This window comes from Grammomys surdaster, unplaced genomic scaffold (assembly GCF_004785775.1).
Source record: "Grammomys surdaster isolate TR1022 unplaced genomic scaffold, NIH_TR_1.0 126906, whole genome shotgun sequence".
Classification (NCBI taxonomy): Eukaryota; Metazoa; Chordata; class Mammalia; order Rodentia; family Muridae; genus Grammomys; species Grammomys surdaster.
Window position 1 is genome coordinate 2,710,929 of NW_021621692.1, and position 24,497 is coordinate 2,735,425.

Here is a 24,497-nt window from a genome sequence, read left to right on the forward strand (position 1 = left end):
CCATTGTCCCTTGGTGATGCTCCACTCTTTCCTATGATTCCCCCATTTGGAAGTTTAGAATCTCTAAGGAGTAAAAGGAAAAATAACTTATTGCTATTGTATCAGCTCTAGATAGAGAGTATCAAATACCAAAATGTGTCATAAAAGCCACACCAATATTAGGACTTTAAAGCACAGAATCGCAGAGATTAAGGGCAAATGTTGTATACACTAGTAGGACACAGAACACCAAAGGATTTTATTAGTGTCAATTATCCTTTCTCTATTGCTCACTACCCATGTCCCCAGGAAACAGCAGCAAATGTTAAATTTTTTACTTGTAGGTAAATGGGGCTATGGTATATCAGGCAAAATCTCCCTAATTCAATTAAGAATTTTCTACAGGTTTTGTGTCTTGGTTGGTGTCTCAGTCCCTCCATTGGAAGTCTTTTCTGGTTACAGGAGATGGCTGTTTCAGGTTCCATATCCCTCACTGTTAGGAGTCTTACCTAGTTCCAGAAATGGACCCCCACAGATTCATATTCTCTCTCTCTCTCTCCCCCCACTACTTCATCCTTTCTGTTCCTTTCCCCACCACTTCTCTGTAAAATTCCTTCCCTTTATCCACTCCAGGTGTCTACTTATTTCCCCTTCTCATTGAGATTAAAACATCCCCCTTGGGCTCTCCTTGTTACATAGCTTCTTTGGGTATGCGGATTGTAGCATGATTGTTCTGTAGTTTATGGCTAATATCCACTTTTAAATGAGTACATACTATGAATGTCCTTTTGATACTGTGTTACCTCACTCAAGATGATTTTCTCAAGTTGCATACATTTGCCTGCAAAATTCATGATATCTTTGATTTTAATAGCTGAATAGTATTCCATTGTGTAGATGAACCACATTTTTCTTTATCCATTCTTCAGTTGAGGAACATTTAGGTTGTTTCCAGTTTTTGGTTATTATGAGTAAAGCTGCAATGAAGATAGTTGAGCAAGTGTCTTTGTGGGATGGTGGAGCATCTTTTGGGTATATGCCCAGGAGTGATATAGGTGGGTCATGGAGGTAGAACTATTCCCATTTTTCTGAGAAACCACCAAATTGATTTCCAAAGTGGTTGTATAAACTTGCACTCTCACCACCAATGGAGGAGTGTTCTCCTTGCCCCACATCCTTGCCAGCACATGCTGTCATTTGAATTTTTGATCGTTGCCATTCTGACACAGGTATAGGATGGACTCTCAGAGTCATTTTAATTTGCATTTCACTGATGACTAAGAATGTCAAACATTTCTTTAAGTGTTTCGGCTTCTTGGCCATTAGAAAGTCTTCTGTTGAGAGTTCTATATTTAACTCTGTACCCCACTTTTTAAAATTGGGCTATTTGCTTTGCTGATTTGTAGGTTCTTAAGTTTTTTCTGTAGTTTGTATATCAGCACTCTGTCAGTTGTAGGGTTGGTGAAGATCTTTTCCCATTCTGTAGACTGATGTTAAGGTGTCATTTGCTTTTCAGTTTCATGAGGTTCCATTTGTTTATTGTTAATCTTAGTGCCTGAGCTGTTGGTGTTCTGTTCAAGAAGTTGTCTCCTGTGCCAATTTGTTCGATGTCATCCACCACTTTCTCTTCTATCAGATTTAGTATGTATTATTTTGTGTTTCATCTTTGATCCACTTAGACTTGAGCTTTATACAGGGAGATAGATATGAAACTGTTTGTATTCTTCTACATGTAGACATCCAATTTAACCAAGCACCATTTGTTAAGATGCTTTCTTTTTTCCACTGAATAGTTTTGGCTTCTAGGTAAAAAATCAAGTGTCCTTAGTTGTGTGGGTGTACTTCAGGGACTTCAATTTGATTCCATTGATCAACCTGTCTGGTTTTATGCCAATTCCATGGAGGTTTTATTACTATTAGTCTATAGTACAGAATGAGATCATAGGTGCTGATACCTCCAAGAGTTATTTTATTATATAGGATTGTTTTAGCAAACCTGTTTTTTGTTTTATTTTGTTTTTCCATATCTAGTTGAGTATTGTTATTTCAAGATCTGTAAAGAACTGTGTTGAAAGTTTGGTTGTAATTGTATCAAATCTTTAGCTTGCTTTTTATAAGATGGCCACTTTTACTTTTTAATACTACTGATCCATGGAGCATGGGAGATCTTTGCACCTTCTGTAATCTTCTTAGATTTCTTTCTTCAAAGACTTGAAGTTCTTGTCATACAAGGCTTTCACTTACCCAGATAACAACACAGCCACAAAACATTTGACCCACAATTTGTGCTGCCTACAAGATGTACGGCAGTAGAGATGGAGCAGATAATGAGGTAATGACCAACCAATAACTGGCCCAGCTTGATACCCATGCCATGAGAAAGATTCCACCCCTGACACTATTAATAATCTTCTACTATACTTGCAGCAGGCACCTAGCATAACTCTCATGTGACAGGCTTGGTCCAGCAACTAATGGAAACAGATGCGAGTTTCATAGCCAAATATTAGGCAACACTTGGGGAATCCTTTTGAAGAGGGGTAGGAAGAATCAAAGAAGCCAGGGAGGTCAAGAATAGCACAAGAAAACAAATATACTGAATCAACTAACCTGGGCCCATAGGTGCCCAGAGAGAGTGAACCACCAAAGAGAGCATGCAAGGAATTGACATAGGACCTCAGCACACATGTAACAGGTATGCAGCTCAGTCTTCTGCTAGTATGGACCACTAAGCTACACTTAAAGCATTACACTGCTTGTCTCATGCAAAGTTCCAAAATTCACACTCCTCTAAACAAAAATATGACAAGGACTATCAAAGAAAAAAACTCACTCCTGATACCAATTTCTGTATTAGGATTTCCATTGCTATGAAGGGGCAAAATGACTAAGGCAACTCTTATAGAGGAAAACATTTAATTGTTGTTTAATTTCAAAGATTCAGTCCATTATCTTCATGGTGGGAAGAATGGCAACATCTAGGCAAACATGGAGCTGGATAAGAAGCTGAGAATTCTACATTTTTATCTGAAGGCAGTCAGAAGGAGACTGGATTTCCATACTGGGCAGGCCCTGAGCATGGGAGACCTCTGTCTGCCTACATAGTGATGTACTTCCTCCAACAAGGCCACACCTCCTACTAGTGCTCCTCCCTATGGCCATGCATCAAATGCATGAGTCTATGGGAGTCAAACCTTCAAACCATCAAAGGGATGTAAAGTAAATTTTAAAAAAATGAATTTAAAAATGTAAAAAATAATAAAAAGACTTTAAATTTTCAGTCTTCAGAGTATATAGTTTCTAACTCAAGACAAAGCTTTTAAAATGGCTCCCTTATTCTGAGACACTTATAGAAATGTCTTGCATTTCTTACCTGAAAATGTAAAAATGTGCAGCCTCCCAGTGTAGCAGGTGGAATCAGGGCAATAGAACAAAGCAGTGGGGTATCATTAAAGAAAAAAATAAGCATAAAAAACTCAGGGAAGAAAGAGACCTAGAAGAAAATGAAATATACATATTTAGTTGCTTTCTACAATGCAATGGAAGAGGTGAAGTGATGACTTGCCAGATAAGACCATGGCTTTTCTCTTACAGAGAACCTGAATCTAGTTCCTTGTACACATGTCAAGTATTTCACACCTTCCTGTAACTCCAGCTCCACCCAACCCAACAGTGTTTTCTGGAACCTTTATTTGTGAATACACACATGCACTTAAAGACAAAAAAATAGATCTTAAAACCAAAATTTATATATATTTTAATTTATTCTAATCTGATTATCATTGTCATAAAATTAACATTATCACAAACATTTCTTCCTAGTCTTGGGTAAAATATTTGGCTTAACATTGGAATTTTGACAAAGTTGGATAAATATAGGATCTGATATGTAGGCTAAATACGCTATGGTCAGTTTTAATAACAGAGGAACAAAAATAAAGTAGGTTTGATGTTGTCTAGGGATTTAATAAATAAGATATAGGGAATAAAGAGAAATATTTTGAATTGAACAGAACTGCATTTTGTAGAAGTATTTTCTCAGATATATTGATAAGTTTATCAATTAGGCAACATGTTTTTGAGCACCTTTAGAACTGATAGAACCAAAGTCACAGGTGCAAACTTTACATCATTCCCTTAAACCTTCCTTCCTAAACTATGGCAAAGCTTTTCTAGAAGGATCTGTGCTTCTCTTCAATTCATTCTGATGTCAGAGTACTATTTCTGACAACATTTCCATTCCAAAAGCTTCTAATTTTCCCCATAACAAAACATAGACTCCTGTAGGATTAATCTGTGAGCATGTCATGTAAGGTGAGCCCTGAATCTAGCCTTAATTTCCATCTTAACTAGGTCCCTGTCTGCGCTCAGCTTCCTACTGCACAGGTGTTTCATCAGTTTCTACTGTTCTATAGGATGGGTCTGGCTTTCATCCCTTTTGAATTTTTACTCTATTTGCCTTATCTTCTAAAGAAGGAAAGCATATCTTTAGAAAAATATCATCATTAGGACATCTTATTCCTTACTAACTTTCAGGGATTAGTGCCTGATGTTTCTATGCATTTTATGGTTTTTATTATTCTACTTATGGATATATCTTTATCTACATTTATATCTGTATCTGTATCTACATATACATCTATATCCATACCTATGTCTATATCTACATCTGTATCTATATTTCTATCTATACCCATATCCATACCTATCTCTATAGCAATACCTATATCTATGTCTATGTCTATATCCATAGCCATACCAATATCTATACCTAGTCTATATCTATATTGTTTTCATTATTGAGTTTTATGAAAATATGTCTTATGTCTGTGTCTTCATTAACTTGTGGTAATAAGTGATTATAAACTGCTGCAATTAATATGTATAAAGTAATATTATGACTAGTTTTTCAAATACAAATACAACATCATTTGATGCGGAAGTATGTTAAGCCTTCCAGAATTTCAAATACAAAACATTAGGGAAGAAGTTTCATTCTTATTTAGCTCACTGGAGGAAGAGACTATGTTCCCTGCATGTTTTCTTTCTCAACCATCTCAAACTCTGGTACGTGAAAAAATACAAGTATTTGTCAGACAGTAATGTAATTGAGATATTAAAACATCAATGCTAGAATGATTATATATTTGTTACATATATTCTCTTTCTAAGTTTAGGAAGTGAAGATTTTAATAAATGATTCTTTACAAGGGCTTCCTTAGCAATCAGATTTTAGCTTTAGATTATTAATTAACAATATTTATAGCCTTCTAAAAATTCCATAACCTTTGCATTCAGGTAATTTCTTTTCCTAAAAGGAATTTCAAAATAATATCTAGGTTTATGATCCTATAACTAATTCTCTTACCTTTAAAGAAAGTGAAATGAAAACAGATAAATTTTAACATACATGTCATACACACACACACACACACACACACACAGATAGATAGATAGATCTATCTCTATAACATATATGTTAAAATTTATCGGTTTAATTTATGGAACTAGTAAAAAGTCAGAAAAATATATTTGAAAAATTTTAAAGTATAAAATGTCATACACCAACCAAAACTATTTTTAAACTATTAGTACTTAATGCCATCATAAAAATAAAAACAGTAAAAATACTTACAATATAGAAGCAAAAGGACCAAATGTCACTATTTTTCCTCCCCTTGCGATAAATGAATGAAATCACATACATCATAAAAATAATTGACATGGCATAGCCACCAACATAGAAACTCTGAAACCAATAGGAATACAAGAATAAATATTGTGACACATGAAAACTTTTGAATGTATTAATGTTGTGAAACAATATCTTCATGTTCTTTCATTTATAATGATTTAAACATCATAGAGAGTGGTAAAGTGGGTGGCTCGGGATTATCACTTCTCATCACAAACATCATAAAACACAAACAACTAGGAAAAGCGACTTTGTCGTTTTTCTACAAACAAAAGTTTACATACTATACCTCACTCAAAAAAGACAACTTTGAAATGGTAGGAATGTGTTGGTGTGTTCTGAGGGCTCTTGGCCTACCACAGCCCCTGCTTGGAGATTGTCTTGCAGATGGATGCCTGTATTCTCAGTGTAGGATTTTAGTTTCTGGTGCCACAGAACTGGAAATTTTTTTGGGGGAAAGGGGACTGTGACAAAAGGGTTGAGCATATGCAAAGAGTGTTACTGAATGTCTCAGTCAAAGCAGTCAGAGGGATCCAGTCATGGGGGCCCAAAGTTTAATCTCAGCCCTCAGGAGGATCATCATGATTTCAAAGTCATCTCGGATTGCTAGGACTGCATAGTTGGACCCCATTCAAGGAACAACAACAACAACAAAAAAACCACAACAGGGAAAAAGCCACAGTGACAATTTTCTGTCATATGCATTTTATCCACACTTTAAGAAACCCTTATTAAAGAAATGAAAATATAAAAGTGGCATATTGTATGTTACTGTCAATTTTCGGGTTGAATCGCTTAATGATAGTTGTTTTAAGAATGGTGTCACTTACCTGAATAAACAAATCTCCAACTGTGAGCGGAATCTCTGGAGGAGCAGAGGCATAGAATGCAATGTACATAGAAAAAAGGAGTGCAAAGTAGACTGGAACCTCAAACAGAGCCTGCCCGAACCAGTATGCAGATGGGGAGAGCCCTGAAATCCACAGCTGGAACTGAGCTCCGTTCTGAAAGGAAGTGCAATCATCAGTTGGATTTTGTTTGTTTGTTTGTTTGTTTTTTATAAAATATGAAGTACATAGAAAATAAGCAAATGAGTGATTCATTGTTAGTAATTAAACACTACAGATGAAGGGACATGGATCATATTAAAGCTTCTCTATCCAAATTTGCTATTGTTACTAATAAAAATAATTTATCCTAATGTGCTATCTTAGTTAATAAAAATAAACCATCCAAGTTACTGGCAGAGAAATCATGCAGTTAATCAAAGATTGACTTAATACTCACAAAGCAAAATTCCCCAGATGAGTATTAACTCTCAGTGGTAAAACAATTCATCCCTTATCCAAATGAAAGTAGCCATTTTTTAACATGTAATATTGTCTCATTGGTTTTTTTTTCTCAATTAAAATGAGTGATTAAAACATTGTCAGTAATTACAGCTTGCATGGTACTTTCAGATAGCTTTATACTTTCTTAATTTTAAAGTCTTTAATGTATTTCATAGTAATATATATGGATTTTTAGCAGTTATTTTGTTTCACTAAATTTTATATTTAAAAAAAATCCAGCAAATGAATGATAAAAATTTGAAAGTTTTTTCCAAGTTTATATTCTGTCATTACTTCCTCTTCTGCCTTAAGTAATCTAACAAAATGTATGATGAATGGTAATTATTATTCCATGAATCATTATTTTCATAATATTTTTCAGAGCTGTTTTTTTTCTTTCTGTGCTTCAGTCTTACTGTCTATTCTTCTGGTTCATTCTTTTTTACCTGTATGTTTGTTCTAAAAGCCATGTTCATTATTCTTTTTATATAGCTACATTAGGTACTTATAGGAGTACACACACACACACACACACACACACACACACTTCTGTCTATTTCCTTCTTCATTGTGTTCATTCTTTTAGTAAAATACTTGATCACATTAACCTTTTTATTTTACTGTTACTTCTTTCATTTTCTTTGTCATTTCTGGGTCTCTTCTCAATTGATCAAGTCTTGCCCCAAAGTTAGATCCTTGGGGGAAGCCCTACAAGTGATTACTAGAAATAGGTTTATTTCCAGTCCTATATAACTTTTGAATGTGCTCATCTTACAGAGATCTGTACATTCTTGCCATCATGAAGTTCTACTCCACGCATACGTAGCTCCATCTTGGGAACAGAGTTTAATCAACCCTTGTGTAGAGTTCTACTGCCCCTGCTCTGTGTAATTCCTGCATTGATGGAATGCTTAAAAGCAAATTCCAATATTCTAAACATTTTGGATTCAAAGTACTTCTTTTAGTTTAATAAGACCTTGGGGTGCTGCTCAAGAACTGTCTGTGTTCCATGAGCTAGTTCCAAGAAGATATGTGTGATGTACAACTCAAACTTTTATATGAAATCTCACCCAGTCTTCCACTGAAAAGATTACATTTAAGGGGGAGCCAATGCTCATCACAATGCTTCCATTATTCAGAAGGATACAAACAAACCTTTCTATCTGTCTCTTGTTTTCTTTCTTGTGGTCTTTCCACTTGTCCTTCCCTTTTCCTACCTTTTCACTTCCTTCATTTGATTTTTACTTTTTACTTCTATAAAGGTGCAATTATATATTAATCCACTGATCAGTGTATAAACCTGCACACTATATTAACGAAAAGCCCCACAATTATAAACAACTTCTGATTGTTTAAACAAATGAAAGTTTTCATTATTTTTTACTACCTTATAGTCATCAATGCTGGTCATGGAAATATAAGGAGGAACACAGGCCATCAAAAGGATCCATGAGAAGAAATAAACCATGTAATCTAATGTTCTAGGGCCATTATCCTAGGAATGGAAATAGTACAATTTGAAAAATCATTGTCTGGGTTACATTACTCAAAACAAAATCAATTACTTAAAAAAATTGCCTTGTGTCTTGTTTGAGATTTCCATGTCCTCACATCCTAATCATATTTTCAACATAGATTTTGCTTATGTATACAATTTTATAAGTAAACAATTAAAAAAAGCTACATGATATGATTTTGAAAATGGAAAGTAATAATGAGAACAAGGGGTTCTCATTATGATGGTAAAATTCTAAAGTTTAGGCTGACACTTAAAGATGATCATCATTTTTAGGCTTTAAATAATTATTGTGATATTTTATCACTTTAAACCAATGCAACCAATTTAATATTCAGGAATTCCAACTCATCAATTTCACATCTTAGGGTTTTTTTCCATCTCTTCCTCCCCTTCATCCTTCTCCTTCTTTTGATTTCTTTAACATAATCTTATTTTGCCATCCAGATTGAACTTGAAATCATAATGATTCTGCCGAAACCTCACAAGGTGTGAGTCAGCATGCTTAGCTTGTCTCTCCTAATTTAACATGCAGTGCTTACAGAGGACAGCTCAATTGAATATGCATAGTCATATATGATATACTGTAACATACTACATATCAAATTAAAATAAATATATAGTAAGATAGATACAAACACTAATCTAACTATGAAAGTAAGTCTATCAAGACCACTGAGATTATCTGAATGGAACAATCTGGAAGACTCTAGATAAAGCAGAACCTACAAGAACATACCAACCTCAGGGAATGTGCTGCGGTCAGTTCGAATGTGTGCTGATGGTGCGAACAGTCCAAGTAGCCCATTACTCACAATATCCACCAGGACTGGAAAACAATTCAGTCTCCTGGTATTGCATGCTAAAGTAAAGTTGTAATTCTAAAATTTAACAAAAAGATTTATCAGTCTGGAAGGAAAAAACATAAAGCTCCTGTACAAAATATGCAAAACTCTTCAAATACTGAAAGGATGGCATATTCTTTGTGACATGGCTGACAGACTAGAGGTTCTTCAGTTTCTTTCTTTGAGATGTTCAAGTCAATGCTGTAATGTTTAAATGCCTTAGTTAAGCAATAGGATATAATTAAAGTTTAAAACAAACCTCTAACAGGACAAACTAATTATGGCTGCTGTCCTGTAGCCATTTGCTTGGAATTCCAATTTTCCATCCTGGATGGAGAAGTGAGATGGATAAGAATCAAGAAGTTCATGAGGTTACAATGTCATGAGTAACTTAACTAGGAAGGAAGAGGGGACTCTTCTGTGGAGATGTCTACAATCTGTGCAGTGAACAGTGGGGATGCATCTCTTGGGAATTGCCACCCATGCTGGGGTGAACTCTGTGATGATACAGATAACCAATTCACCCTTAACTCCTGTAAGAAACCCTATAAACTCATTGGTTCACTAAGTTAGGCTTCTGTGGAATAATAACTTTGGCTTTGTTCACATCTTCTCACAAAAAGCCATTTAACTTACAGACTGTATCCGATTTGGGGAACCTTTGGGATCTCTGGCTTAAAGCTCCAGATAACAAGTAGAAATTGGTTTTTTAAAATTTTTTCTTACATTTACTCATTAGTGCATGTTGCTCTGTGTGTACATGTGTGTACATCTGTGCATGTATGTATGTGTTCATTGTGTATGTGTGAAAGTCAGAGGACAAGTTTCAGTAGTCAATTTTGTTTCTACCACATGTGTTCCAGGAATCAATAGTGAATGTAACTTCATTATGTTAAACTCATGAATATAATTCTCTGAATGATGAAGGAAAAGAGGAATCTTAATGCATTCTCTTAATTAAATTTAATGTTTAAATGATATAATCATAGCCCAAAATCCTCTCCTAAAATACAAAATATATACACAGATATGCTATTTGTTTACAGTGTCTCAGATGCTGTCTTTCATTAAATTGTCATATAATAGTCATAGCTCTGTTCCCTGGAGATGAACATACCTTCTCACCACCTGATACGATGATGGCTCCATTATACTGACTGTCCTCTGTGCCATTTCTAGTCCCAAAGGCATCAACTTCCAAAGCTATGTTCTGTTGCTCTAGTGAATGTATGAAGTCATCGATCTTTGCTCCTAATAGACAGTAAAATGTAAAAGGCACTACAAATCCCAGGGAACACCACAAAATTATGTATCAAAATGATTCTTCACAGCCATTTGATTGTTATAGCACGCAATGGATTTTAACTCTCCATATATTTCATTTCTGAACAAATACCTTTTGTTCCTTTTTGTTTTAGGTAAATGTGTACATTTTATTATATGTGTAAGAACACATGCATGTACACGCAATGTGGAAGCCAAAGGTCTATGTCAGGTATTTTCTTTGATCACTCTTCATTTTCTGCATTGAACCAGAGTCTTTCTCTTGGGCCAGAGATCACCAACTCAGTCTATCTGGCCAGCTGCTCTGGGTACCAACTGTCTCTGGGATAACACATAGGTCTCCATATATATATTTACTTCAGCTTACAATTGTGATGCTGTACAAAAAGAAGTCAGTCACACCTAATAAACCTTCATGTTAGCTCAGGGGATCTGAACTCTGTTCTCATGCTTGCATAGCAAGTGCTTGGCCCACTGAAACTCTCCTGAGTCTTCTATTGTCCTTTTATAGACTTTCTAAATGTGGTTCGATATGGTAATGATGCTCATGTACTTATTATCTCTTCCAAGTAAAAATAACTCTGATAATTAAAAACAACTTTTTTAACACCTTGTGCCTTTCAGAATAAAACTTCCTAGAATCAAACAACATATTCCACTGAACTAATGCCAGTGACAGTGATCATGTCATTTAAATGTTTTTAAATTTAAAATGCATGCCACCAACATGCTCCTCTATCCAACTATCTGTCTCTCTTTATAATCATTGTGAAATTCTACTTTCACAATGTTTTTATATAAACCTTGATTTTTAATATGTACTGATATAATATTATCATATATTTTTGGTTTCATTGTTCCAATTTAAGATTGAGTTTCCTAAACTGGGTATAAGACACATTCATCTTTCCACCATGTGTGTATTTCCTAAGCAATGTTTATAACAGTGACAATATTCGTAAACTATGTATTTTGCAACAGTTTTACCTGTTTTGTTGACAATCAGTAAGTTTGTGAGGGGCATCCGAGGTTGTTGGCCAGGTGTGAGGAAGTACATATGAGGAGCGAGCTCCCAACGGTAGTCACTTTGATGGACTATCCTGTGAATATTTGCTGACAAAACATGCAGAAGTCCAATCCCCAAAATCAGAATCCTACACAGAAAAAAAAAAAAATAGAGCATAGTCGTTGTCCAGTCTTCAAAACTTTCCTTCAAAGACCTGGATATAGTATAAGCAAGACATGATTAAAGACAGGCATTCATATGTATGGCTCTGTATCTTGGTTCTTAAATTGTTCCTTGTCTTTAAAGTGGGAGTAACAACCAAGGATTTACCATCAGCATACCTCCTTTGATGCCTTCAGATCATGAAACAGCTTGTGCAGTTTTAGAAGATGGCTCCTTACATGGCAAACTGAGATGTAGCCTCATCTCTGTGTTTATCCTACTGTTCCCTCTCTGCTGCACAGTACACTGCTCCTCAGACTCACGAGTTGCCCTTTGCTCCCCCACCCATTGTCTCCAGTCTTGTTCATGCAACCTTTCCTAAGCTTGCCAATTCAACTATGACTTCTTTTTATGTTTTCCTTTCCTTCAACTCCCATTCAAAAAGTTTTCAAGTCATATCTCAGCACTACAGCGCTAATGCCAAAACCTCATCCTTATCTCTTTCCAAGCATGGGTGGCACAACCAGTTCTACTGGAAACTGCAAAAGTTGTTTAGTCAGCACAGCTGCTTGACACAGTTCCAGTGAAGCTGAGCCGAATGCTGCTAGCACTGTCCTACTGTCTCTAGCTTTCTAGTTTTGGTCTCTGCGTGCTGCATTCGTGGAGACTTTCTGCATTATGACTCATAGTATGTCTTTTCCTGAGAAAATTATTTCTGAGTCTTTTAAAGAAAGTCCTAAACATACTTCTGCTTTATCTGGCTTCTATTTGGAAGACTTCCTTATGCCCTAGAGATTGCAATAATCTCAGAGAAGCAAAAGCTAGGAAATTGTAAATGAGACCATGACTGCAAGGAATCTTCTTTGGGTATCTGCCCCTAAGTATGCTCAAACTATATAGTTGGTAAAAAGTAAACTCCTACTGGTTAGGAGAATTACCAACAGATGCTAGTTCCTATTTTATAATATGCTCATAGCTCTCTGAAAATGTAGTTTAAAGATATGCAGTCATACAAGGAATACCTTTGGAAGAATAAACCTTACTGTTTAGTGAAAGAAAGATTGACTAAAATAAAAAAGACCATATCAGATATTTTCTGCTCATCTGAGAAGCTTTAAAACTGCAAATATGGCAGCCTGAAAGCAGGCTGTCATATAATAAACGTGTTTGTATTGACAGAGACATTCATGAGAGTCTTCGAATTGGAGTTTTCAGACTAATAATAAAAATAAAATCTGCTTAATTTGTGCTTTCTAATTTTGACTAAACTTGTAACCCTACACATCTAATAAAAAAAATCAAACACATGTCCATAGACAAAAGGATATAATCTGTACTTGTTGGATAATCATTAGTCTGTTTTTGTTCTGTGAAACCTGTATAAGTAAAGAGGTGACCTGATTGCTAGTCAGTCAGAGCTGCAAGATTCCCCTGACCACCACACCTGACTCACTCCTCTCTTACCAACTCCTAAACTCCTCCTGTGGGCCATCCTGTCAACAGGCTGGGGCAGGGCCCCAGCATCTGAGAAACTCCAAGACCTCTTGCCTACTGGACTCTGTGCCTGGCTTCCCTTTGTTCTTGGCTCTCTCAGTCTTACAAAGCATTTCTGAACTAACTACAAAGATTATTTTTTAGTCTTAATCTTGGTAACGTCCTCCATTTGAAGCAGCTATTCAGCAAGCATGGACTGGAATTGTAGTATGAGTCCTGGATCCCATGTGTGAACTGAGGTACTACTTAATGATTGACTATAAGCCAGGAGCAGGGCGCTAATGTTAGATAAATTCCTTGAGACTCAATTGATATCTTTTATGTTCAACAATTTAAAAATGCCTGACATTTGAATTGAGAAGGGGCCACTTGCACATAAGAACCACAGAGGAGAAAGAACTTCAAGATGTATCAACTTTACAAACACATTAAAGTTCCAGAGATTTCGTGATATCTGAGTCATGAGACACACACACATCTACAAGGCTAAGTTCTAAGATGTCCATTGTTTCTACTGTGTAGACTATAGAGGAGTAATGGTAATGAAGAAAGACACTACACCTCACACTATCTCTGATAGATTTTTTTTATTCCATGTATTAGTATATTACTGTGTGACTACCAAAACTGTTAACAGAAATAAAACTTATGGACCTGTGCTGGAATTTATTTCTATCACTTTTCTATTGTTCTACTTATGTACGCTTCACTACAACATTTGGAAGCTGCAACAATAATTTAGTACTCACAGAACAGCAATGTATTTCCTTTCATACTTTAACTTCAAGAAGCGAAGCCTGGTCACTGCACAGAGTTGCTGCCACCAGAGAGCCATGCCCCCCTTTGTCTTACTCATCTCATTAAGCAAAGAGACAAGGTGTTCCACATCAGCAAGTCTCCCTGGGCCCCTTGCCCCTCCAGCTTGTATATCTTCTGTCACACCAATATCTATAAAGCAAAAGCCAGCAATCTATATTGTGTGGTTAAATTTTCATCTGAAAGCATTTTTTTGATCAAGACATTTTTTTAAAGATCTCTTACAGGCAAACAAAAATTCCAAGTTATAACAAAAATGGGTCAATACAACCTTGACAATTCACACTGTTTCAAATGACATTTCTCAAAAAGAATACTATGGGATAGAACTTCACAGAGAATGTTCATCATCAGATCATATGACAGCAGAGCTGACCTACAAGAATTAAGCCAGCATTTTCCCATTTATATTAAGCTTTTACAGAGCAGAGAGAAGTGTAAGTTGCTTAAGGAGAATCTCTTTAGGTGATCCTTGCAAAGGGCACACACAGCGTTTTGGGTAACAAAAATGTTCTAAATTGTGCTTCAAATACTTGTTTCAGCGCAACCAATGATGAACTCAACAGAAAAAGAGCAGCAGATGGACAGTTTGCATTATATAAATTATGGTTCGATACCTAGATAATAGCAATGATCTACAAAACTCAACAATTTCTTTAATAAACCATGACAGTTGTAAGAGAACGCATAGGGTCTTTTGGGGGGCTTGCTTTTGTTGTTAGAAGGTCAGTTTATACAAGTTAAATACATTTGTGTATATAGAAATATTGGAAGTATATTTTAAAATCTGTATGCAATTTTTTGAGAAAAGGCCTTGCTTCATAATACAGGTTGGCCTTGAACTCAGTGTGTTTGTACTTCAGTCTCCCAAGAGCTAAGGTTACAGGTGTGTACCACTACACCCAGCTAAAGATGCTCTCTGAACAAATTATTGGCTCCCCAGCGAGACACTCTTTGACTAAATGACTGGCACTAGAGTGTGCCGAAAAAGAGAACAGAAAGTGGAAATGAGTGACTACCAACAGGCCATCAATGTTGGAGGTAAGACCAGGTGACATCCATGGTTCTGACAGGGAGACAGATATGTTCCTGCCACGGGCTTCTCTTCCTTCTTGCCCACAAGACATTCAGCAACCAGAGAGACTGAGTGTTGAAGTGATCATCTCAAGGACTCATCAAGGAAAATAGCACTGAATGTACTTAATTTCTAGAGGAACTCAAAACCAGTTGAACCTGATAGATGTGAAAAGACTGAAAGGAAACAGCCCTGAGCGTTGGGAGATTTCCAACAGAAGCAGCCTCTCTTTGCTCTGCTGTGTTGTTTCCAAGGAAGCCTAGGATGGATTTTACTTAAGAAAAATCAAAGGAAAATTATCTTTAAAAATTCTTTCCCTCTAACTTTATCCATTATTGACTTTACTTTTTTAATGTCTTAAGCGTCCTTTATAACAAATTTATTTGTATTGAAGCTGGAGAAATGGCTTAGTAGTTATATGGGGATACTACTCTTCTAGATGTTCTAATTTTGTTTTTCAGTACTCATCCTGGTGGCTCAGAATGGCCTAAAACTCCAGCTCTAGGGATCCAATGCCTCTGGCCTCTGTGAACACCCAGACACAAACACACACACACACACACACACACACACACACACACACACACACACAGAGAGAGAGAGAGAGAGAGAGAGAGAGAGAGAGAATTTTAAATGAAATAAATATCTTTAAAATAAATTTATTGCTATATATCATGTAATATATGTCCAGAGTTTAAATGTATCATTTAAAAAAATAGACGTTCAGAAAAATCATTTTGAGAGACACAATATAGATAATGTAGTACACATAAACACTTGAAAAATTCTTGGCTTGGATCTCATAGTACATAACAGGTGAGGCATATTTATGGCAGAGATGGCAACTGATGATGAGGAGGAGGAAGGAGTAGAAGGAGGAGGAGGGGGAGGAGGGGGGAAGAAGATGATGATGAAGAAGAAGAAGAAGAAGAAGAGTAGGAGTAGGAAGAAGAAGGGGAAGAAGAAGAAGAGGAAGAGGAGGAGGAAGGGGAAGAGGAGGAGGAAGAGGAAGAACAGGAAGAGGAAGAAGAGGAAGAGGAAGAAGAGGAAGAAGAAGAGGAGGAGGAGAATAACAACAACAACAACAACAAACATCATGACTGTTGAAATGTACACAGCATGATGGCTTCTGTCCTTTTACCTACCTGACTGGTCGATCTCTGATTTTCCTTCCAGTTTCAGAAAGACCTCAGTCAGAGATGTCATAGAAACACCATTGTTCTCAATTCCCAGGTCTGGGCATCTTTCTAGATCCCTATAAAGATCTAATGAACATTTTTTTAAAATGTAGTCATCAGGAAAATGCAAATTAAAACTACTGTGCCATCCTTCCTCATTCCAGTCAGAAAGGAGATCATAAAAAAGTAATAATAAAATTTAAAAAAATCAACAGACAACAACAGATGCTGGTAAAGATGTTGGGAAAGCTGTACTCCTATTCACTGCTGATGAGTTGGTTTAGCAACTATGGAACAGGGAGGATTTCTCAAAAAGCTGACAAACAAACAAACAAACAAACAAACACAATAGAACTACCATATGACTGCTTCTGGGTATATACACTCAGAGGCCTCTATATCCCATTACAGAGATAGCTATACATTTATGTTCATTGCCCTGTGTTCAAAATAGATAGGAAAATGGAATAAACCTAGGTTTCTATCAACTCATGAATTGATAAAGAAAATGTGCCTCTACAAAAAAATATTTTTATTCACTCACCACAAAAATTAAATTATGAAGATTTCAGGAAAATGGATGACACTAGGGCCATAGAGATGACTTACATAGTAAAGGCATTTGGGATCGAACCAGGTGACCATATTTTTCTTCTGGAAACCCATTTGGTTGAAGGGAGGAATCTTCCTACAAATTGCCCTTTGATCCCATTGAAATTGTAGCATGCATGCATCCCTCCCCAACACACCCTGGATATAGTATGGCTGTCACCATGATGTACACAGAGCACTTCTGACTACCTGAACTAGACCTGTACAAGATGAGCCCTTCAATGCTGATTCGTGGATGGAAGGACGCTCATGAGACCTCAGCTTTCCCAAAGGGCTACTGGCAGTTAATCATTGCTGGTCGAGGGACAGTAAATGTCTTCAGTGGTTAGTATGCACTAACAGACATATTTCATTCTACCTGAAGCTTGGTTGGGTTCTAGATTATAAATCCTTTTAAATGGAATAATTATGTTTCAACCAACATTTTCTCATGATTTTAAATCCTATTTAGATTTTCAAACAAAGTGTATGTTTAGATTTCCTCACTTAATAAGTTATCTGCCTGTGGTGGTTTAAAAGTGGATGGCCCCAAAGTTTCATATGTTTGAGTTCTTGGTCACGAGTTTAAAACTATTTTGGAAGGATTAGGAAATGTGTTCTTGTTGGAATAAGTATGTATTTGTTGGAGGAAGCGAAATGAATCCTTGGGGGTGGACATTGATGGTTCAAAAGCCAACATCAGGCCCAGTCTCTTTCTTTTCCTGCTGCCTTTGGATCAGGGTGTAAAGCTCTCAAGTATTGATCCAGCATCATGTCAGCCTGCTACCATGGTCCTCACACTGATGGTCATGGATTAACCCTTTGAAACTGTAAACAATTCTTCAAGTTAAATGCTTTCATTTATAAAAAGTGCCATGGTCATGGTGTCTCCTTATACAATAGTACTGTAATTAAGTCACCATCTTCATTAAGTGTGTGTATATAGGTATTCTTTTTGGTCTTGTTTATTTAACATTATCTCTCTTAGTCCCTAGTGATCTGAGATAAATCCGCTGAAAATTAAACGTGATTATTCTATTTTATACACTGGCTTGACAACAAAGGTATTTTCTAAAGTCATGGCCAAAACCAAACCAAATCAAAAAAAAAAAAAAAAAGGATGAAAAACCAAACAAAACACACAATAGGACTTTTAGCCAATGAGTAAAGCCAAGTTTCAAATCACTATGTTCATTACAGATTTACAAGACCTAGCATGTTGCCATAACACATCAAAGATATTGAAAGCAAACAAGAACTTTAAAAGTCATTGAGCATTATGATACAATATTTGGAGCATTTAATTATTTCTAAATGTTTATCAAAGAGTCCATGTGTCACACTAACACTAACTATGCAATAATTTTTACCTCTGCTGGATGTCAGCATATATAGCTGTGATTCAGGTGCTTATACACTCACTGATAGATTTCTTCAAGGTTTTGGTAAACTCCCAGATTTTTATTGTTACTTATTTGATTTGTTCTCTTATATTTTTCTTACCCAAGGTATGCTGTCCTTTATTCTCTGTTGTCTGGTAAGATACATACAACTCCGTTTTCAAAATGAAAGCAACCATAAGAGTCCATTTATCCTGAGTTAGGAGGACTTTGCTACTGTGAACCCACATTTAGCACCACCATTGTGAGGCATTAGGAAATCATGAAAAGATTCTAGTATTTGAAATAAAGACCACAGGATTTTACACATCTTCATTTCTGACAGAATGGGGTCAGAGGCAGAATTCATCTTTAAAACAGTGACGTTTGCGAATTACCTTCATCCTCTGCTCCCGTTTCCTGTCTCTCAGGTGTGACAGTCATTGTATCAAGCTTTCATTATTACTGTGAGGATTCTGAGTGATGTTCCATCTCAAACTCTTAATACTCTACTTCATGCACAGCGATCTGATGCTACAGGTTACTTATTATTATTGTAGATTTCATGTTATAGCTCATGGCTAATGAGTTACCTGGAAACTTGTTCGTTCTCTCCAGAGGTAATATGTAATGGAGTTTTCCTTCACTTTCTGCTGACAACTTGGAATCAGGGATGTGCTGCTTGACAAGGGATGTTATTCTTTCTCTCACACACCCTTCACTCAGCTGCAAGCTGTTGGCCAAAAATTGAGATAGGTTGTCTGGAAATAGTCTCTGCCATCCAAGGGTAACCAGTGAAGAGCATTTATAAATTGAATGTAAAAAAGAGTCATGCAAATTTGAAATAAATAGATAAATCAGTCAATACAAATATACTACTTACAAACTAGGACTTTAGTTAAGAGACACTTTTATTATACTAGGTGAATGATAATAACATTAAATACAATCTTGTCAAGTTTCAAAAAGTTGTTTGACTTTGGAATAATCAAATAGTGGAGACATTAACTACATCTCTGCTTGGTTTTCTCATATTTCCTCTATATTATACTGTGCATCTTCTATTCCAGTCTTCCTAACACTTTCACTGTTTACCTTTTCATACATGCACACAGGTATGCACACCTGTACGCATATACACACACCCACACACAGGCATGCACATGCACACACACTTACCCAATTGAATTTTCTTTTAAAATGTATGTTAATTCTTTGAAAATTTTAGACACATATACAATTCTGAATATATTCACCCCTATTCATTCCTCTCAATTCCTCCCCATCCCTGTGTCTCCCTCCTCTCTTGCAAGGACTCCAGCCAGCACTGCCTTTTTCTCCAGCCCAGTTCGCATCTACCCCCACCTTCTCTTAGAAAGCCTACCTTAAGTGATATCCAATCCCCCATTTCTTCTTCAGAAACAAGGAAGAGCCTGCATACTTCAGCTTCCCCTTGGAGATGAACACTATCCTATCTGAGGAGGAAGAGACAGTGATGGAAGATACCTTTCATTTTAGAGAAATATGAGATATAAAGAACTGCATAGGAGTTTATACAACTTTAAAAGTAGGATGCAATTATGACTCAATAAACCCAACACTATTTTTGATGATTATGTAGAGTATTCATGTGTCTGACAATTCAACAGAATGAATTAATGAACATTTTGATGCAGATAAGCATTAACATGTATTTTAGCTGGCTGTGCACAGATCTTTCAAATTGATTTATTCAATTATGCCATTCAGCCTAATGACATTTATTTTGAAGTTAGTGACCTTCCTAAGAAGGACATTGTGTCACCATGATATTATAAAAATGAAGAGATAAAGACATCTCAAACTTTTGTCAGAATGAGCTTCTGATCCTGGGCCATAGCATCTACACAGCACAAAAGAAACAGCAAACAAAATAGTTTAAGATTTTCAGATCTAAGTCCTCATCATGATGCTTAAGGAAGCCAGCAATTACCAGCCAGGATGTCAGCCTCATCCATGAACTGTGTGCTGAAGAGGACCACACGGTCTGCTTTGCGCTCATTCAGGAGATTCCACACCCAGTGCCTTGAAAAAAGATCCAACCCAGAAGTGGGCTCATCCAGTAGGAAAATCTAGAGGAGGAAACAAAGGCAATAACCTTCACTAACTACAGATTCAGGGAACTCAGAAGCTAGATATGTACTTAGTTTACTCCTCCGCTGTATGTTCCCCTCTGCTGTGTGATCTCCATCATGGTGCCCTTTCTGGATGAGGAGGTTGTTCGATTCCAGACTCAATTTATCAGTGAATCTGGTCTGACTAACCTGAGGGTCTCCTAAAATGGCGATTCCAATTGTTAGCTTTCTCTTCTGTCCACCACTTAGGTTTTGAACAAGAATATCCTGAATATTTTTCATCTCCAATTCCAGCAAAACTCTTTGTACCTGTACACACACAAAAGAACATTCAAGCCTAACTAACATGTCTTTATACAGGACACAATAAAGAATAATAAGCAGTGTTATCTGTTTGGGTTTCATATGACTTCATGCTTACTCAACATATGATTTTGGGGAGATGATTTACCTCTTCATAATTCAATCTCATTTGAACATGAAGAAATTCCATTACTTATCTAAGATTTGTGAAGATGAATGGAATATATTTAATGATCTAGGAGAATATCACAGGTTACATGTGTTTGTTATTCCCATATGTTTGCAGCCAACCTAAATATATCCATATGCAGGTGATTTAATGCAACCAAAATTGAAGTAAAAAAGATTAAGCATATTTACTAAAAATTTAAATTTTTATGTTAGTTTAACATATCGTGTACCTCGTTATCCACTTCGTGTGCTTGAATCCCTTTTATTTTAGCAAATAGCCTAAGATTTTCTCTTACAGTGAGGAAGTCAAATTGCACATTGCATTGTGGACAGATTCCGGTGAGCTTGCTAATACTTTCCAAGTCAGTCATTACTGACAGGTTGTTATTATGGATAGAGACCCAACCTGTAAATAAGGGTTTCAAAAGACATTATTAAGACAACATGGCATTCTTAATGTAACCTTAAAAAACTTTATCAAATGAAATTAGATATGTGATTTTATCTTACTTCTGTGATCATCTATTCCAAATTTCATTTTAGTATTTTGATCTCACCTGTATTCGTGAATATGGTACATTCTACATTTTATCATCAAGAAATGAGATCAACCTCTCTGCCCCCTAAGCTGTGCATGCAACTTGCTTTTACCAATGAAATTCATATGAGCCTATATAACAATCAGAAAACACAGAAAAGTTGTTTTACATTGAGGTTGATTCTGTCTTTCAGCTCAAATTCCTTAGAACCCCAGCCCTAGAAATTCCCCAGAAAGAGGAATAAGAGAAAGAGTAAGAGGGAGAGTAAGATGAGAGAGAAAAAAGAGAGGATTAATTGGAGAGAGGGGAGAGGATACAGGAGAGAGGGAGAGGGAGGGGGAATAGCCCAGTCTGAGACATGTAGGCAAAGCCATTATAGGCCATAAGATATAGTCAAAACAGTTAAACTGAGACACCTTTCTAGTCATATTTTAAAAGTTCCTGGTTTTCAAGGGTATTTATCTATACAGAAAAGTGTGATCAATTTCTATTGAAACTGTTAATTCTATAAATTTTAGAGTATTCTAAAATACTATAATTCTCTATATTTTAGTTAATATCATATACATTTTATAAAAGAATAATGTAGATTATATGTCAATTGCTGTGATTTTAATTATGTCTCTCTGTACTTAATGCTCAGATGTCTAACTGAAGCAGAGACAATTCATTTGCCAAATTAGAGGAAAGTCTCTGTCTCTTACCTTTGGTGGGAACACACAACCCACTAATGATATTTAACAGTGTTGATTTCCCAGCTCCACTGTGACCAAGGATTGCAGTAATCTGGCCTTTATATACATCCAATGTCAGATCTGGGAGGAAAACATCATGAAGGTATAAAATCACAAATGTAAGTTTAATTCAGGGCTCATATAGTGCCTATGTATTTATAGTGTGACTAAAATTAATGAAAGTACACATTAATTCACTTATTAAATCAAAATTAATACTCTATTTCCACTTTACAAAAATTTTACAGCATGGCAATGTTAGTTCAGTTGTGTGGGAAATGCAGGACAGGAGATTCAACATCCATTTAGAGTCTAGAACTGCTCACTGAGAGAAAAGTTAGCTGACTGAAATCTAATATTTTTCTATCTTCGTTACTTACCTTTCAAAGCTTCTGTACACTTAGACTTTAGTATGTAGTCCTTAGTAAGATTTCTGATTCTGAGAAGGAGAGCAAGAGAAAATGGTTTATGGAGCAATGGCTTTCTTTATTATCTAACTCCAAGTCTTGCTGAAATCTTCAGGTGAATTTGGGTTGCAAGGATATGAGAGAGAGCATGTGACATTGACTAAGCTATGGTACTAACAGCAGTAGAAAGCAATGGTAACTTGACCAGTGTTTTACAATATAACCAGTGCCTAAGCTCACCTGGAAGAAAGGTTGCTTTCTTCAGTGTGGGCTGAGGCTTGGACACTGTTCAAGCCAATGTGAGCATTTTTCTTGAAATGAACCATATGTAGTGATGGGTAAACTAGAAAATGATACAACCCAGACAGCTACCATAGCAAGGCTGAGTAGGGTACATAACATTTTACAGACGTTAGAGAAAACATCTGTATAAAGTCCATAATCTCTTCAGGTCAGCCAGGCAGTATAGAATGGCAAGAAGAAGAAATGCCATGAACAATATCAGAGGTGCTAGCCATCACTGTACTCTAACCATTAGATAGCTGACAAATATAGTTATTTCTTAGAACTCTGCTTTCCTGTTCTGAAAGTAGGAATACTAACATCATATACATTTGTTTTTGTTTGTTTGGTTTGATTTTATGATGTGAGAGTTGAGTAAGAGTAAGGTCATAGAGTGTGAAGTTAGTTAGGTAGAGAGGTTGGCAGGATCTGGGAAGGGCGGGAGGAAGAGAAAAATGACCAAAACATATAGCAAAAAAAAAATAAAAATACTTTAATTAAAAAGAAAGAAAAAACAGATTTCTCACTTCCATTTAAACACTAACACTCTATTCTTTCACCTTATGTTTCGGTCAATGAGATACCAGAGAGGAAACAAGAGAAACTAATAAACAAAAACCATTGTTTTGATAGGACTTTCTTTGCCTGAGGTTTAAAATTATCCAAAAGCAGAGCATGAAGGATATCTATGGGGCAGGCTAAAAATTAGAAATTGAAAGTTATGATTAGAAATCAAAAATTGTCACCATTTTCTCCTGCCCAGGCTCAGGGGATATAGAAGAGCAAGAGACAGAATGAACGTGAAAGACGGAAGATGGAGAGGGATGCTATGAAGTTCTATTCCTGCTCATGATGTCGCTGTCACTCATGAACTTACATAGCTGTAAGTATTGCATAAGATCAAGCAAGTAAAAATTCCACTGTGGATAGAGGATGGATTCATGAGAGACACCTCTACTTGAGGAGCCATTGGTAGTTGAAGGTTGCTAAGAATCAGTCATTTTTCCTTGGTGGTGAGACCACTGATAGGTTACCCATACTCCAATGTGTAGCCTCACAACATACATGTGCAAATAGGCAGCATTAATTGGACTCAATGGGATATAATTATTTTCAAATGAAGAGAATATGAAGTTGAGAGGAGGACGTGCTAGAGGGAGCAGGCAGAGTTGGGGGTGCCTAGTGGGGTGCTGAACCATTAAAGTACACTGTGCACATTGATAAACTATTCAAAAAATAATAAAAACATTATTTAAAAGAAGAGTTGTATGGGTAATGAGTGTGATGTAAGTGAATAAGTAAAAAATAAAATTAAAAAATAATGAGAGTTGCTAAGATAAAGATCTTAAAGGTGTCTTCCTTAATTAAACTAAATGCAACTAGCACCACATGAAACAGGTATTTTATTGTAACCCAGAATGCAGGTGTGCATGACCGAGAGCCACATTGATCTGATTTCTTCTTCTTCTCCAGGCTTTCACTTTCCTCTTCCCCCTTTTGCTTGGCCTTCTTTGTAGATAAGGCAAATGCATAAAGAAAGGAATGTTCAGATGAGTGAGGGGACAATGGGTGATGTAACTAATAAGGTGAAGGATT

The 24,497-nt window shown here is 36.2% G+C and overlaps 1 pseudogene; it reads right to left on the bottom strand.

Annotated features, from left to right (window-relative positions):
- LOC114615592 overlaps window positions 1-24,497 on the bottom strand; it is a 72,830-nt pseudogene that overhangs the window by 22,523 nt on the left and 25,810 nt on the right.